This window comes from Ammospiza nelsoni, chromosome 11, assembly GCF_027579445.1.
Source record: "Ammospiza nelsoni isolate bAmmNel1 chromosome 11, bAmmNel1.pri, whole genome shotgun sequence".
In the NCBI taxonomy this organism is placed as follows: domain Eukaryota; kingdom Metazoa; phylum Chordata; class Aves; order Passeriformes; family Passerellidae; genus Ammospiza; species Ammospiza nelsoni.
The window spans coordinates 13,074,677-13,089,704 of NC_080643.1; positions in this window are offsets into that span (position 1 = coordinate 13,074,677).

The window sequence follows — 15,028 nt, forward strand, 5'->3', positions numbered from 1 at the left end:
AGTTCACACAGCAAGAGGTAAAGTGCATGACAAGATACAGTAGAGTAGGTCAGCAATGAAATGTTTTAAATCCCAACTTGGAGTGCATAAGCAAGCTATGAAATGTTGAAAATTATATCTTTACTCTAAAAATCAGTATGCAGACTTTAGGAAGTTTGAAATATATTGATGCACAGTACCATTTTGTAGTGTTGAGTGAAAGGAACCCAGGCTGAAGTCCCAAAGTTGTTCATGCTTCACACACAGACACCTGACATCTATTAAAATCATAACCTTCACCTAAGAGTCTAGGAATGTCACTTATTGCTCTCCTACAGTACCTGGAGGAAGAAAATGCATTTAATATGTTAGCTTGAGAAGTTCTTCCTCAAGGCACATATTAAATATGGTAGTATGCAAACTGTGTTCATATTTATAGAGACATTTGTGAGAGTGGCTAGAACCTGTAATTCCTACAAAATCTTTGTCTGACACAGTTCCTATAAAGGCTTTCCCTGACACAAGGGTTTAAAGTCCTTTTGGTAAAAGTCAGTAATGGTCTGAACTTTTGGTGGAGGGAACATATTGAATGTTACAGAGTTATATTTCATGTAAGTGACTCTGAAGCAATTGGAAGTTAGAATGTGAGAATGGCTGTATTTTTCTTACCAGGGCATAAGCCATTTTTTATTACATGCATTCTGCTCATGGTCCAGCAAGCCAGATAGCAACTGATTCTTGTGAAGTGCAATTTGTGGTCAAAGTAAAAAATCAGCAACAGCATCCTTTGGATTAAGCACATTTTGAAAGAGTCTCAACAGTAGCAAATGATAGTTTCTCATTTGTTACTGAAGCCTTGGCAGTTCAGGTGAGATGATAAGGCTGAACTGAAAAAATATCTCAACATTAGTTCTCTGTTTGAGGTAGCCTCATCCATGGATTTTTTGAAGTGGCACAACTTATACTGACAAATTATGAAAAATTCCAAACCAAGTAGTTTCTCTCAGTGTTTCTCTAGCCTAGTAAAATATTTTTGCTGATGGAAGATACAAGTGTTCCTTGTATGACCTCTGTAACCTGCTGATACAAGTGCTGGATACCAAACCCAAGTCCTTGCGTGGCCTTGGTTCAGAGCCAGGACCTACAAGGCAGTCTTCTGCACGTCTGGCACGCATCCTTAGCTACCAGACTATTTGTTATTTCTGGATGTGTCCCTGATTTTCATTTTCTAGCTGTCCTGCTTTGTATTAACTGGCTCTTCACTAGGCAGGGAGGGAAACGACAGGAGTTGGACACCCCAACCCTCAGTTTTGTCACTCCCTTGGTACCTTATCTAGAGAAACTCCTAAACACTGGTTTATGAAGTTCTTGACAGCAATGCTGTAAAGCTCCAGCTGCCAAAATCAGGAATTTGTCTTCTCTCTGTTAACTTCAACACACTCTCTTACAGACACAGGACTTAACAGCTTTGTGTAGTTTAGCCCCCAGCTGTTTCCTCTTGGCGAGGTGATGGTATTCCATGCTTCCTGCTGGAGGTTGTCCATATTATATAAATGTATATGTTGGGGGGCAAGTCCTTAAACACCACTATCAGAAGTTAGTCCAGACTGATTGTCCACTTTCTCGTGGCTATGGGAGAGGTTGGTGATGGATTTTTAAACCAGTCTTGAAGCCTAGACTTGGTCTTGTCTCTGAGTAGTTGGGCAATTATCTGGAGCTGTTTTTGCCAGCTTTTTGCTTCAAAAGGTAACACTTTGAAGTTTCATTAATTCTTGTTTCATAAGATCGTAACTCATAAATGCATGCTTAATTAGTTCCTGCTCTGTGAGTTGATGCTTTGCACATTTAAAAATTCGTGCTTTTTTTTTTTGTATGACAGCTAGCAAGTCAGTTAAATTTGATATTATGCATTGTGTCAGTTCCCATGGTGTAACAGTTGGTGTAACCGGCAATTTTATTACAAATCCATGAACTTTTAAAATGTTCCTTCTAGCTGGTGCTCTGTTCATGTCCTTTGGGCAAAACAAAACCCTTGAGTGTGGTAAATAACAAGCATTTGAGTAAACGTCATGCGCCTGAGGGAGCTGATGCAGATTTCTGTGATGGTGTTAAAGATAAGTCTGCCAAGTCCCAGTCAGTTCCATAGGACCAGCCGGCTGTCTCTGGAGGTAGGGACAGAAATACAGGAGTGGCTGCCTCTCGGGTGGGACGCCCTTCCACCACGGAGCACAGAACGTGCCAGTTGGAGTCTGCTGAGCCAGGAGGGCCGCCTGGGAACAGGATGTTGTGTGCAGCCCTTGTCCTCCGTCTGAGCAGAGCAGAAGGCACCGATCACAAATCACTCCCCTTGTATTTATTTTCACAAAAGGCACAGCCTAGCTTGCTCGTATAAGTACCGATAAAAAGGTTGAGGCTGCAAGTTATGCTTTAAATGACTGGTGTTGATACTTATATATGGAAAGATTAATTTTTTTTAGAGGAGCCAAGGACTGTCCTTAAGTTTACAAGAGAGCTCAGCAGCAGGTGGGAGCAGGCAGCAGGTGAAGATTCATATCTCCCTGCAGAGGCCAGAGCTGTCAGCAGAGCTTTCTGAACATTAGTACCAAAGAGTATTCTATGCAAATAGCACCAGTGCTTCCACCAAGGCTTAAGTCATGTATCTGGCACAGTACCTGCAGATGACAATGACTTGTTTATTTTATTAGGTCATGTGCTACTCTCCCAAACTCAAATAAATTATTCATTTCTGAAGAATGTCAACAGCTAATGAGTGCTTGAACAGCTCACAAATGCTCAATGCTCTCTGGAGGGCTGGATCTGTTATTGTTGCAAACTGGTGCATTTACTCATGTATATAACTTATACAAATGAGGGCTGTTTCTGAATCTTTCACTTTTGTAATGTTTTGCCTTTGAGCTGGCAAGGATAAAGTATATACCAATTAGCATGGCCAATGATAAACTAAGTCATATGCACTGCAAAATTGTTTGCTATATTTATCAAAGAAGAGAAGTAATTGGTCTCTACTTTGGATGGCAAGATTACTTCGAGATTGCCTTGTTCATGTCTAAAATTTGGATAATGGATGAATTAGGATAAATCAGACAAGAACACTCAGAAAAGATTTTAGGTACTATTTAGTTTTGTATTTTCTCTTAGTTTCTTCTACAGTAATTGGACTGTGAATGTTATTTCAGCAGATTGCTTCTAATTATGTTTGTTTGGATAGCAAATTATCTTTGTGAAGGAAATATTTGCTTTTATGTTGAAACATTTGAGCTGTGAAAACTATGCATGGGATTTTTTTTTCTCACTAATAAGGTGAATTTGCCAGGTCTTCAAAGTGGTTAAAATTACTTAATGAGGAGATGAGAACAGAGATATTATTTTTGAAGTTATGAAGCAGTTGTCAGAGCAGAGAAACCATCTCAAGTTTTTCAGCAGCTCTTCAAGAAAAGCTACACAAATGTGAGGTTCTGTTCTCTTGAAGGCATAGTAATGACAAATTTCTGTATTTGTTTCCAGCCAATTTCCAAAGGTCCAGGGACAAGTATCTCTGCATCATTGTTCTCTTGGGGAGAGGGAAAGCCTAAATCAAAGTAGAAGACCTGAAATTTGCCAGCAGCTCACTGTGAATTAGCAGAGCTAGAAAAGACCAGCAGGATTTATATTTCCCATATATGTTTCATATTATTTGACAGAGCCAAACAGTATCAAACTGTACACACCTTTTTGAGTAATGTGTTCTTTCCCAGAACTCAAATGTCAACTCAAGTGTGAAACAGGAGCTTTTCAGGACAAGTTTTGTCCTTTCCTTTCTAAAGATATTAGGTCTGTACAGAAGCAATGGATTTATGCTGCCCTACTCCAAAACCACAGCAGTCAAGAGACAGCACAGTGACAATTTCACACAGAGATGTGATTTATCATTGCTTTTACATCACCATTACCAAGGCCACAGATGATGGAATAATAAAATTATCCACACATGTCTATATACTGTCCCTTTGCCAGGTTGTAGTCAAGGTCTGGGTCTGTCTAGTTCAATTTGACTGCAAATCCAGTCCTGATGGGGGCCAGGCATGGCAAGGCATGTTTGCTCACATTCACTGAGCTGTGGATGAGCATGTTTTTTTACCACCACATTAGCAAATGTAAATTAGTCACGTTCCAGAAGTCAGCTTTAATTCAAGGCAGAAAAAGAGATCTCTGTCTGTTTGAAACATAAGCTTTTATTAATCATTAATGTAGCTAAGCATGGAAAGTGTTTGTAGACTAAGTAAAATTCTTTCATGTCCATCATGAAGACAGAAATTAATGTGACACTCTTCCTATTTCATGTATCAGAGAGAATTTCTATTTTTGAGCTCAGGCATTGTTCTTTAAATGTTCAGCCATGTACAAAATGCTTGTATGAAGCCCTTGTGAAATGCTCAAAAAGAGAAAGGAATGTTGGGAAAAAAAGTATTGCTCTAACAAGGCAATTTACTGTCAGATTATGTCCTTGAATTTTCAAGAACTATCTGTGTAAAATGCCATTTCAGTTGTATTTTCTTCTCTAGTAATTTAATGATTTTTCCAGCATATATATTAAGCAAAGCAAATATTTTAATTGTGCCTTTTCTTCTTAACCAGGAGCTCTCATACATGAGACACTGTAGTCAGCAAAGGGTCACAAATTAGGGAGGTTTGAAAAACTGTATGGGAAAACTGGTAAAAGTATAGGAAAACTGGTAAAAGTTCCAAAACTGAGAAAAGTCACTTAGGTCAGTGTAGTCAAAGACAGAAGTTTTAATGACTTTTTATCTGCTATCTGTTAAGAGCTGGATTGTTAGTATTGCCTTAAGCACCTTTCCCTGAAATGCACTTCTAAGACAAGTACAGGTAAATTGGACAGCTTCATCATTTTGTCAGGGTTGGATGCAGTAGTAGTTTCAGCAAGGATTTTGTGTATTGGACGTGATATTGAACAAGAAATACTGATTGGTGTTTTCTGTGATATTGCTACAAGAGTTGTGTGGCCATGAAGAACATCCAGACTGGTACATATGGAAGACTCTGGTTTTATTCTTGTCTCTTTTTAAAGACATAATGATGAAATGGGTTTATAACAGGCTAAAGAAGATGTATAGCTGAAACACAAATCCAATTCTTTCCTGTGCCCATGGCACAGCCATGTTTCAGCCATCACAGCCCAGTTTTTATGAAGAAACGTTTTCCACCGGCAGGAGCAGATGGTGTAGGAGATATTCAGAGTGCCACCCTTGGAGAGTTGCTCTGGTTAATGCAGAAGGTGCTAAGAGCAGCTCTCTGTAGGAGAGACCAAAGTGCCAAGGTCTGGCTGAGGGCTTGCTCAGCCAGCCAGGTCAGCAGGGTGGGGGATCTGCAGGAGCAGCACAGCAATCAGTATGCCCAGCATCTGCTGTGTTTCTGTGAATTCATGACAAACCATAATGCAAAACTGAAAACCAAAAGGATGACACAGATGTGCTGGGTGATGCTCCCACCACACAGTTTGACAGCTACCTCAGACAAAGGCAAACAGGAAAGGTTTCCAGAAAAGCTATATTTATTAGAAAAAAAAGCTAAATTATTGTCTCCAGTCACTATATCGGTGATCCATGTTTTGTCCCGATCTGCGGTCTTGTGGAAGAAGTACAATAAATCTGTGAATCAATGCATGTTACTTCAGTCTTTGTTGCACTTCAGCAGGTATACATGCAATTTTTATTAAATTAATTCTTCATAGAGGGATAATAAAGAAATATAAAGGGTGGCTCATCCCTTTTGTAACAGGGAAGTCTATTGAAGGTGGCCAGGGACCCTCAGAGTCTTGTACTGAAAAAATTTAGTAATTTAGTAGTGTTGACTTCACTGTTGCCTTTTCACAAGCCATGGAAGGAGACCTGGACATCAGTTTACTGTTGGACAAAATGCCAAACCAAAGAAAGCCTTGTATCTCCTCTTGCCAGCTGCAAAATGTATTTTGGAGGAAATTCTGTCAGAGCCTAAGCTCATGTGTGTGGCTGCATTTATGTGAGCAGTGAAAATGTTACAGGAACCCTGGTTTAATTGAGCTCTGTCTTCCACCTACTGCTTGAGCACTGCATTACTGGCAGGAATAACAAATTTTGAATGCTATTAATGTTGAAGAAGGAGGAATATATAAATATTAAGTGGCTGCTTGAGACACTGTTTTAGTTAAGAATTAATTTAGAAAGGACAGATGCCCTGAAAAGAAAAATGTATCTCTCTCAATTGAGGTGTTAAGAGGATTAAGGATTAAATAAGCACAAGATCAGAGGCTAGACTAGGGCCAAAATAAACAAATCTATTTAGTCAGGTATAATAAGAGGAGATCAGAAGAAATGAGAGGAATTAAAAGACAGTAATGAAGAAGGTGACTTGCAGAGAATATTCAAGATACAGAGGTCACAGACAGAGTTTCTAAACCACAAACCAGAATTGTTAAATTGAAAACAGATGACATGCAGGAAAACAGGCCATGATAGCCAGATGGTAAAATTCTGTGAAGAACTGTCTGAGGATAAAAAAGGCCTGTTAAATAATATTGGTTCGACAGGTGACAGAGAACCATGACATGAAGAGCTGAAACAAAGTTTGCAGTCAAAAATTCAAGAATAAACTAGTAATAGGGACCTTGCCTAGGTACTAGTCAGGGTGCTCATACATTTTTCCCAGGCTGAATGTCAGTACTAGAGATGACTTGTTTCTAGTAGGAACACAGAAGATTTTGTATTAATCATCATTCCATTACCAAGAGAAAATAGTGGGAAGAATTGTATAACATACAACTTTCTATTATTTGCTGGGATCAAAGTCAAAACTGGCAGCTTTTAAAAAAGGTTTTTGGAGAGGTCAGCTCCCCAATATGTGGGGTATTTTTCCCCACAGGATAATGATTAACTTTGTAGAGTGAACTTGTCTCAGAGGCAGTTTCTAATGTTTCACACAAATTTATCATATTTGTCCATCTCTTCACAACCAGTGGGTTGTCCACTTTCAAGAAAGTAGACTGCAAGACAAAATGTTATGCTTACTAAATTTCATCATCATGAAAACAAAATTCCACATCGTATGCAACTCAAAGCAGCATGTGCCAAAAGAGAATTCTGCTCTTTCACTCCTTACATTGTTCACCATGGTCTTTCAAACTCTGTGCCACACATCCATGTTTCAGCAATCTCTATTTTCTTGCTCACTTCCCCATTAGCACTGAAACAGTCACTAACAAGCATGTAAGGCTCTCTTTAGGGACCTGGGCACTTTGAATTGTAAGTAATGAAATAATTCCCTGTAGGTAACACCTGAGTTTGATTGAATTCCTGCATGAGTGTACTTGTAACTGTAAATATCCCTAAACGCCTAAATATCTCTAAACCCCTGTCTGCTTCTGAACAGGGCAGGACCTGATCTAATAGAAAAGGGACTTACATTTGGTGGGGCTGAGTGAGTGCTGAGGAGGCCTCTGGGAAAGGAGGCAAGGAGAAGTCCTTCTAGCATTAGCCCAGATTTCAGATTAGTTCAGCTACGCTGAGTGTGAGTACTTAAAGGAGCAGAGAGCACAGTGTGCTTTGCCCACATTCCAGGCGAGCACTGTGCTGGGGATGGTGCCATTCCCTCCTTGCAGAGGTGTGACAGGGACAGCTGGTCCCTGGGGATGGTGTGGCAGTCACAGCTGAGTCCTGCTGCAGTGGTAGGAAGGTGGGCTTGGGAGAGAGCTCGGAGAGGCGGGTGGCCCAGGCACCAAAGAGCAGGAATCACTGCAGACATCCAAAGATAACTATCTGACTTGTGAGTCAGAACCCAAAGATACCAGGATTAACAAGCTTAAAAGCAAAAGACTTAGCCAGACCAAGATTGTATATAATCCAGTGTATACATAAGCGCCTCTTACACTCCCCAACCAGTGAGCCAAAGTGCTTGGAAGTGACTTCTTAGTGGGAAACCACTATATCTGATGGTTCTGAGAGATGGGGCAGAAGGCATGGTGTCTAGTTTCTTGCTTGTGAAACTCCTCAAGCCATTTTGAACACATACTTTTAGCTGAAGTAAAACCAAATTTCAGTGAAACTCAGAGCGAAGGCCTTGTTCCCCTCCTCTGTGGGGTTATCCAGCAGCATGAGGGAAGCAGTTGAGCTGATGTGAAGGATCTGTGCAACCATGTGTCATTATGAAATTAATATCCAGTTGGTGTGCAATCCTAGAGCAAACTATGGTGCCCACTGGTAGCAGTTAGTGTAAAATCATAACTGCACACAAGCCATACCAACTTTTACCAGCATGTTTTCAGGGTTTTTTCCTTCTTTTGTAACACATACTCAGCTATACCCATAAATTCAATTTCTTGTTAATTATGCAGCACGTTAGATGATTTGGATAATTCTAATATACAGTTAAAAAACCAGAACTGCTTTACAAGACGTGCATTATTTTCTTATTATTTTCTTCTTCTCCAGATGAGGAAAGAAAAGCCCATCTCCTTATAAATGTGAGAAATTAAACAACAGGGAAGGATGTACTGGATGGTGGGTTTTTTTTTCCTTAGGCAATTATTATTTGGATTCAACTTCTTTCCTAAGTTAAAAGCTTATTTATTTTTCAACTGCCAACAAGCACTGGTTTGTTAATTAGAGCCATTTCACAGGTACTTTTACCACTTAATTTCTGAGAATTTTCTAATCGTAACTGAGAATTTGCTGTTTAATCTACACTGCTGGCCTTTGCTAAGGAACACCCCCACAAGTACTGAACATCTACCTTTTTATTATCTATGGCAAAATTATGTCTGTAAGAAGATACTGCATGTTATAAAAATCCTGAGAATCAGGATCTTTTGGTGCTACATTATATGCTAATTAATTATTTCTAACACTTGGCAGAAAAGAAGAAGAAAATCTTAAAATCAGCATATCTGATTTGTAACAATCCAAATATGTAACTAATATTACCACAATATTATGGTTCAAGCAAGGCAGGGAGAAAATAAATTCATAGCTGAACCACTTTAGGGGGAAAAAATTCAAATTTAATATACCACCCACAAGGAAGCCAGAAGCCATGTTTGCTGTTGTTAAAAAAAAAACAAACAAAACCTCCCAATACATACTCACCCTTTTTGGTGCTGTGGATCAGATCCAAGGGATAACATCATATTATCACACTGAGTGAGTGAAATCATGTTAGCAAGTGTTTTGATCTGAGTGTTGGTGACACCTAACAGATATTCCCCAGGGCACTGGCAGGTCACAGATTCATTAGAGTAGTTGCTTTCCCAAAAAACTGTGATTCTTAACCATCTGTAGGAAAATTAGTTTTGCTAATCTTTCTGCTGATGGGCCATTCAGACTCTGGGTCCTGTGAATGCAGATATAACTCATTAATTATGATGAATATTAATTATGATGTAGGAATAAAGAATTACAAGCCATGGGAGAAGGAAAGAGAGGAGACCAAGGAGCAGGACACAGGGAAGTTTGTCCTTAGAATCCAAACAGGTAAAATAGCTCTAGAAGAGTATCCAGATAAGAAGGAAGAGAAAGAAAAGGGGAAAAAAAAGAATTAGTGAATCCAGTTGATCCTGTAATAGAATCTGTGTTGTCTTTGTCTACTTTCTGTCCTTTGTAAGGGTAATTGCAGTTTTCATGGTGCATCCTGACACCCAGCTGTGGTCCCAGGACATTTCTAAGAAGTTGCATAAAGCCCCAAACAGTCTCGCAGTAGTGCTTGTTGGCAGAGGAAAGGATCAGTGATGGTATTTCTGACAGGAGAAATGCATGGAGTCTGAGCACTGCGTTTGACAGCTGTGCTGAGGATGGCAGCTGTCATCCTGCTGCAGACACAGGCTGAGCAGGAATGGAGATGAGAAGGGAAAGCTGCAGAAGTTGCTGTCACGTAGGTAAACATGAGTTGGAAGCATTTATGTGAAGAGCTGTGTTCAACCTTTCCTTCACTGCACTTTGATGCACTCTCCTATCTCGTGTGTAAGAGCCCTTGTCTCTTCTCAGATGTAAACTCTCTGGCAGAACTTTTAAAATGGATGTCTTTTTGAAATTAATGGAGCTGCCTCCATGCCTCAGACTGAGCTGGCAGGACTGGAGGCCTGATGGTGTGACAAATAGCAAAGGACCCCTGAAGGGCTGGGGAGGCCAGATTCCAGCTCTCATCAGATGGCACCTCATTGCTGCACAGACACGGGGCAGGGCTTGCACTAATTCTGTAATTGCTCCAGCACAGCTCATGTCTCCTGCTGTCCCCAAAAATAAAATAGATTAAAAAAAAGAGGAGAAAACAATAGCAAAGCATGTCTCATACTGTGTTTGGGAAGTGCCAAGCAGCTTGAGGAGGCTGCTGCTGCAAAAAACGAGCAAATGACAGTGATGTGAAGTTAATGAGGATCAGGACAGTTGGCGGTGGAGGTTTCTGGGCTGCAGGAAGGAGGGGGCTCTCAGGAGGTCCTGATAAGCATTAGCAGTTTGGGATGCTCAGCCAAAACTTCTGTGGTTTGCCTGTTAGTACTGAATTTCTTTTTTGTTCAGCCGTTACTTTATACTGTGCGGTCTGGCCAGCAGTTGTACAACAGCATTTAAAATATACAACATGCTGTGAGACAGAATGCAGCTACCTTGTCAAGGATGCCAACATTAAATTACAAAGAGCCTAGTATGCTCCATTTATGGGGTATGGCCATTTTGCCTGGAAAAGTCCAGATAGCCAACCTCTGTTATTGTTCAGTTCAGGAGGCAGCAGCTGCCTTGAGCAGGGTAAGGGAGGGGGAGGAAGGGAAGGGAAATGGAGGTGGATGATCCCAGCTGGGTCCGTGAGAAGTCTGGCCTGGGAGAAAGAGATGTGGTTGGTGATCTTTCTTTGAATGAGTAAAATGGAAAGAAAAGTGGTTGTATAATGCCTCCACAATGCTCATCCCAGGAAAGTGCAAGGGCTGTTTGCAGGGTGAATATAGCAGAGACTGTGATTATGGTTTTTGAAGTGAAGCAGTGAAGAAACTCTACATTTACCTGTGGGTTTGGCTTTCTGTCCTGTTTTTTAGTTTGCTGAAATTGATTTCTTCTTTAGCATTATTGGCTTTAAGAGAAAATATATGGAGTAGGACATTTGAACAGCAAACTGCTGTGACATATCATAATCCTTGGTGTTCTTTTCATAGTAGTTAACTCTGCATTAGTGAAAATAAGTTCCATACTCTTAAAGGAGGTGGAACAAAGTTACCCCAGAAGCTGTGTGAGAATTACAGAGGAAATCTTAAAACGATCTTGTAAGAGAAAGAAAAAAAGACACCAGATTAACTTTGAACTTGGGAGTCTCCCACACTGCAAATCAAGTGCATTGTCATACAAAGCACAGGTGTACACCACATGTACAGGTTAAAATCTAGTCCCAAGTGCTGTGATGACAGTTCTGTGTTCATAATGTATATATTCAAAAGTGTACTTGTGTGTCTGCTATAAATTCAGGTAGGACAGGTATAGGGGAATTTCATTCCAAGATACAATATTGTAAATGCAACTTTGCTCTGTTGGTATCAAAGAAACTATTCGTATGTGAATTTGTCCTAGAGGTTTTTCTTTTCCTTGTAAAATAGTTTTGTAGACACCAATATGTAAATACTTATGTATCTGTTCCACTTACAGACATAGAGAAAGATTAACTTTCCTGTGGTCTGATAAGAGCAGAGGGAATTCTCTGCAGACATAAGTCTGGTACATGCTGTGGTAAGGATAGAAAAGGGTTGAAAACCCCTTGGAGGTTTCACAGTTTTTAATTGACACAATGCAGTGTAAATGGAAGAGATGAATTCAAATAGACTGGGAGTTTGAAGAACAAAACCAACATAAAGCTGTTTATCTGACATTGGCAAAATAAAAATAGTTTTGCATCAGAAACATGCAGAAAGTCATCTTTCCCACCTGATACCACAGTGGGTGTTTCAGCAAATTTTTTTTGCAGCACAGAAGTTGAAAGCAGCACATGTTTTAGATATGAAAAATCAGTGAGATTTCTTATTGCAATTTTTCAGAGAAAAAAAAGAGAGCAGTTTGAGCTCTGTGACCCAGTTTAGCAGGGTCCACATAGAGCTTGACACAGGATCAAACTTTATGGGCAGAAGCCTTTAGAGGATGTGTGGCATAAGGGATTGAACCCTCCAAAAAAATCTCTGCTGCCTGTGCTTTTGAGATCCACCACCTTGGGTTATGAAAAGAAAGAGGAAAATTTGAAGAAGGAGAAAAGATGTTGTGCAAACTCTGTAAATGAATCACACTGTTGGTTTTGTTCATGGCGTGCACCTAGAAGCCCTGAGTCACCTCCAGGCCAGCCTAGGGACTGTATCCCACACATAAGAAATAAGGAGATTGCTGTCATCAGGCTCATACTGCTCGAGAGAGTTTTGCCAAATTGCTCTGCCATAAGAATGCACTTGTTGACCAGACTGGAAACAAGAGAGAATTTCATAAAGAAGCCAACAGAAGTTTTGCATCAGCTTTGGTTTCTTCAGGCAACAACAGTACCAGAACAGAAAATAAAAAATAAAAGAAGAAAGATAGTGACTATTGTGCTTTAAGCATCTTTGGAATTAATTAAAAAACATGAAAGTGTTAGCAATGAGCTCTGTCAGCTTTGCTAAAAGGCTGATCAATATTTACATAATTCATTCATCCTGCTGAGTGAGAAACTGGCAGTCAGAATAGCATCACTTCTGCATAATACTACTGCAACAGGAAAAGGAAAATATTTTCTACATCCTGAATCAGTTACTTTAGGCCTCTCTACCTCCTTGGGAGTATGACAGAATCGATCAGCCAAGCTGAACAGCACTGGCATTGCAAACATTTATTCATACCATCTGGTACAGAGTCAACTCCAAGTAACAAAGGATTTTATTTTCCCACAAAGGCTGAAGGTTACATAAATGTTACCCACATTCTTGTGGCATCCCAACATGTTATTCTCACGTGCTGTAGAGAGATTGACAATTCCCAGACCAGAACAAGACAGACAGCCATGAAGATTCCTGCAGCACAATTGCTTACTAATACCACTAAATGCACATTTTAGACCCCTTGAAGAGCCTTATTGCACAGATAATATACATGGCCCAACATGACAGGGAACACCTCCAGTGGTTAAATCCAAGGGTAGTAGTGTAGGATTTTTTACTGATATGGACTGACCACCAACTTGAACTTACTTTTGGCTCTATTTCATTCAGCTGCTCATAAATTAGCTTGGCATCCTGAATTCATGAAAGTAAATGCATATTTGATGCTTCACCAGTGTACAGTCAGTCACACTTGCTGCTTTTTTTCCTAAATATTCAGATGTCAGCATGAAACTTGTTATCCTTCATCATGGCTATAAATATCCTCTGAATGAATTTTAATTCTTAAATGTTTTGTAAAAGGTTCTGCAAAAATAAAAGTTTAAGAAATACAGACAATCCTCCAGAGATTTTAATGATGTGAAGGCAATGTGTAAAGAAAATGTAGTTTCATAATTTCCCTTCCAGAATCTTCATCCTTATTGTCAAGGCATTTATATAAAACACTTTCAGGCTTTTAGGGCACAAAGACACACTGAGATCTGAAATGTGCCCCATTTGCTCACTTTCTGCTGGTCTCTCCCGTGTATGGGGTGGTCTGGTGGCCCAGCTCCTCCATCAACTCCCACTCCATGCAAGGCCCTATCCTGCAGACACAAAACTGCCAAGGATATTTTATCTTTGAGCATCAGAAAAGTAGACCTAGTCAGAACTGGTTTTTTTTTTCCTGAAAGAAGCATTAAAGAAAAATATAAATAAAAATAAGAGCAGAAGGAAATTCACCTACTCTTTGGGAGAGAAAACACAGGTAGGAAAAAATTTTTAAAGAGGAATTTTATGTGTTTTACATGAAAAATGGAAGATTTGTTTCTGTGATGCGCAGTTCATAATTGTTTTCATGTTGTTTTATTCAGACTGTGTTTTTCATGTAAGATTTAGCTCATGCTTGTTTTTTCCTGAGATATGTGAGACATTCTGAATCTAAATGAAGAGAGATAAATGTTATAAAATGTTATATTGGCTGCTCTGCTTTGATGGAAGCAGATTTTCAAGTGTGAAGCCTGTAGGATCACTGTGATAAGGGGCATGGTAATCTCTAGTTCTAAAGATGAATCAGGGGCGTAGCATTTACCACTGATTTTTATTTCCACTAATTAAAAAAAAAATCCTCAATTCCTTATGAAGCTACTGAGATTGCCTGATGGCAGTAACAGAGAAAATGGGAAAATCCAGACAAGATAGTAAAAACTTTCCAATAATCCTTTAACAACCCTTTAAAGCTCTTCCTTTCAAACCTGGGCTGTGGCCATACATGAATTGTAGACTTCTATTCAAACCTGGTTTTAGAAGCTGCTATGGAAATTTCCATTCTGAAACACCAAACCAAGCTCAGCTCTTGCTGAATTCAGATGAAAAAAGATCTGTCTCTTTTGGAAAAACTATTAATGTCTCAATTAGGTGAGAGTGTTGAGTGTTATCTCTTAGAAAACAACTGAGGAAGTCCCAAAGTCAGACACTGTCAGAAGCTGCAAGGACTTCTGGAGGAAGAAATCACTGTATACATGCTCTGGTTCTTTTCCTTAGCCAGGCAAAGCACTGCTAGGCATATGTCTCAGCCACAAGCAGGAACATGTTTGAGAGTTTGGATTTCATAATGGCTCACAGCTTTCTAGGTAAATCCTGAATGGCACTGGGCACTCTGCTTGTGGTAAGGGCAAAAAAGATTTTAAATTTTCTCTTGTAACAATTTTATCTCAATATAAACCACTGACTGTGTCTCAAAAATTACAGTATTTAGTCAGTTGAATAAGGCAAAAAGCTGGCAAAAAAAAAGGACCTAATTTATCCTTGTCTGACTGATTCTCAGTCACCTAAGAAAAGAAGCTGTCAAATGGAAAGCCAAATCCTGTGGCACCTACACAACAGAAGAAAGCAATAGGAATGTTCTCTGGGAGATCAAATAAGGACTAGAGT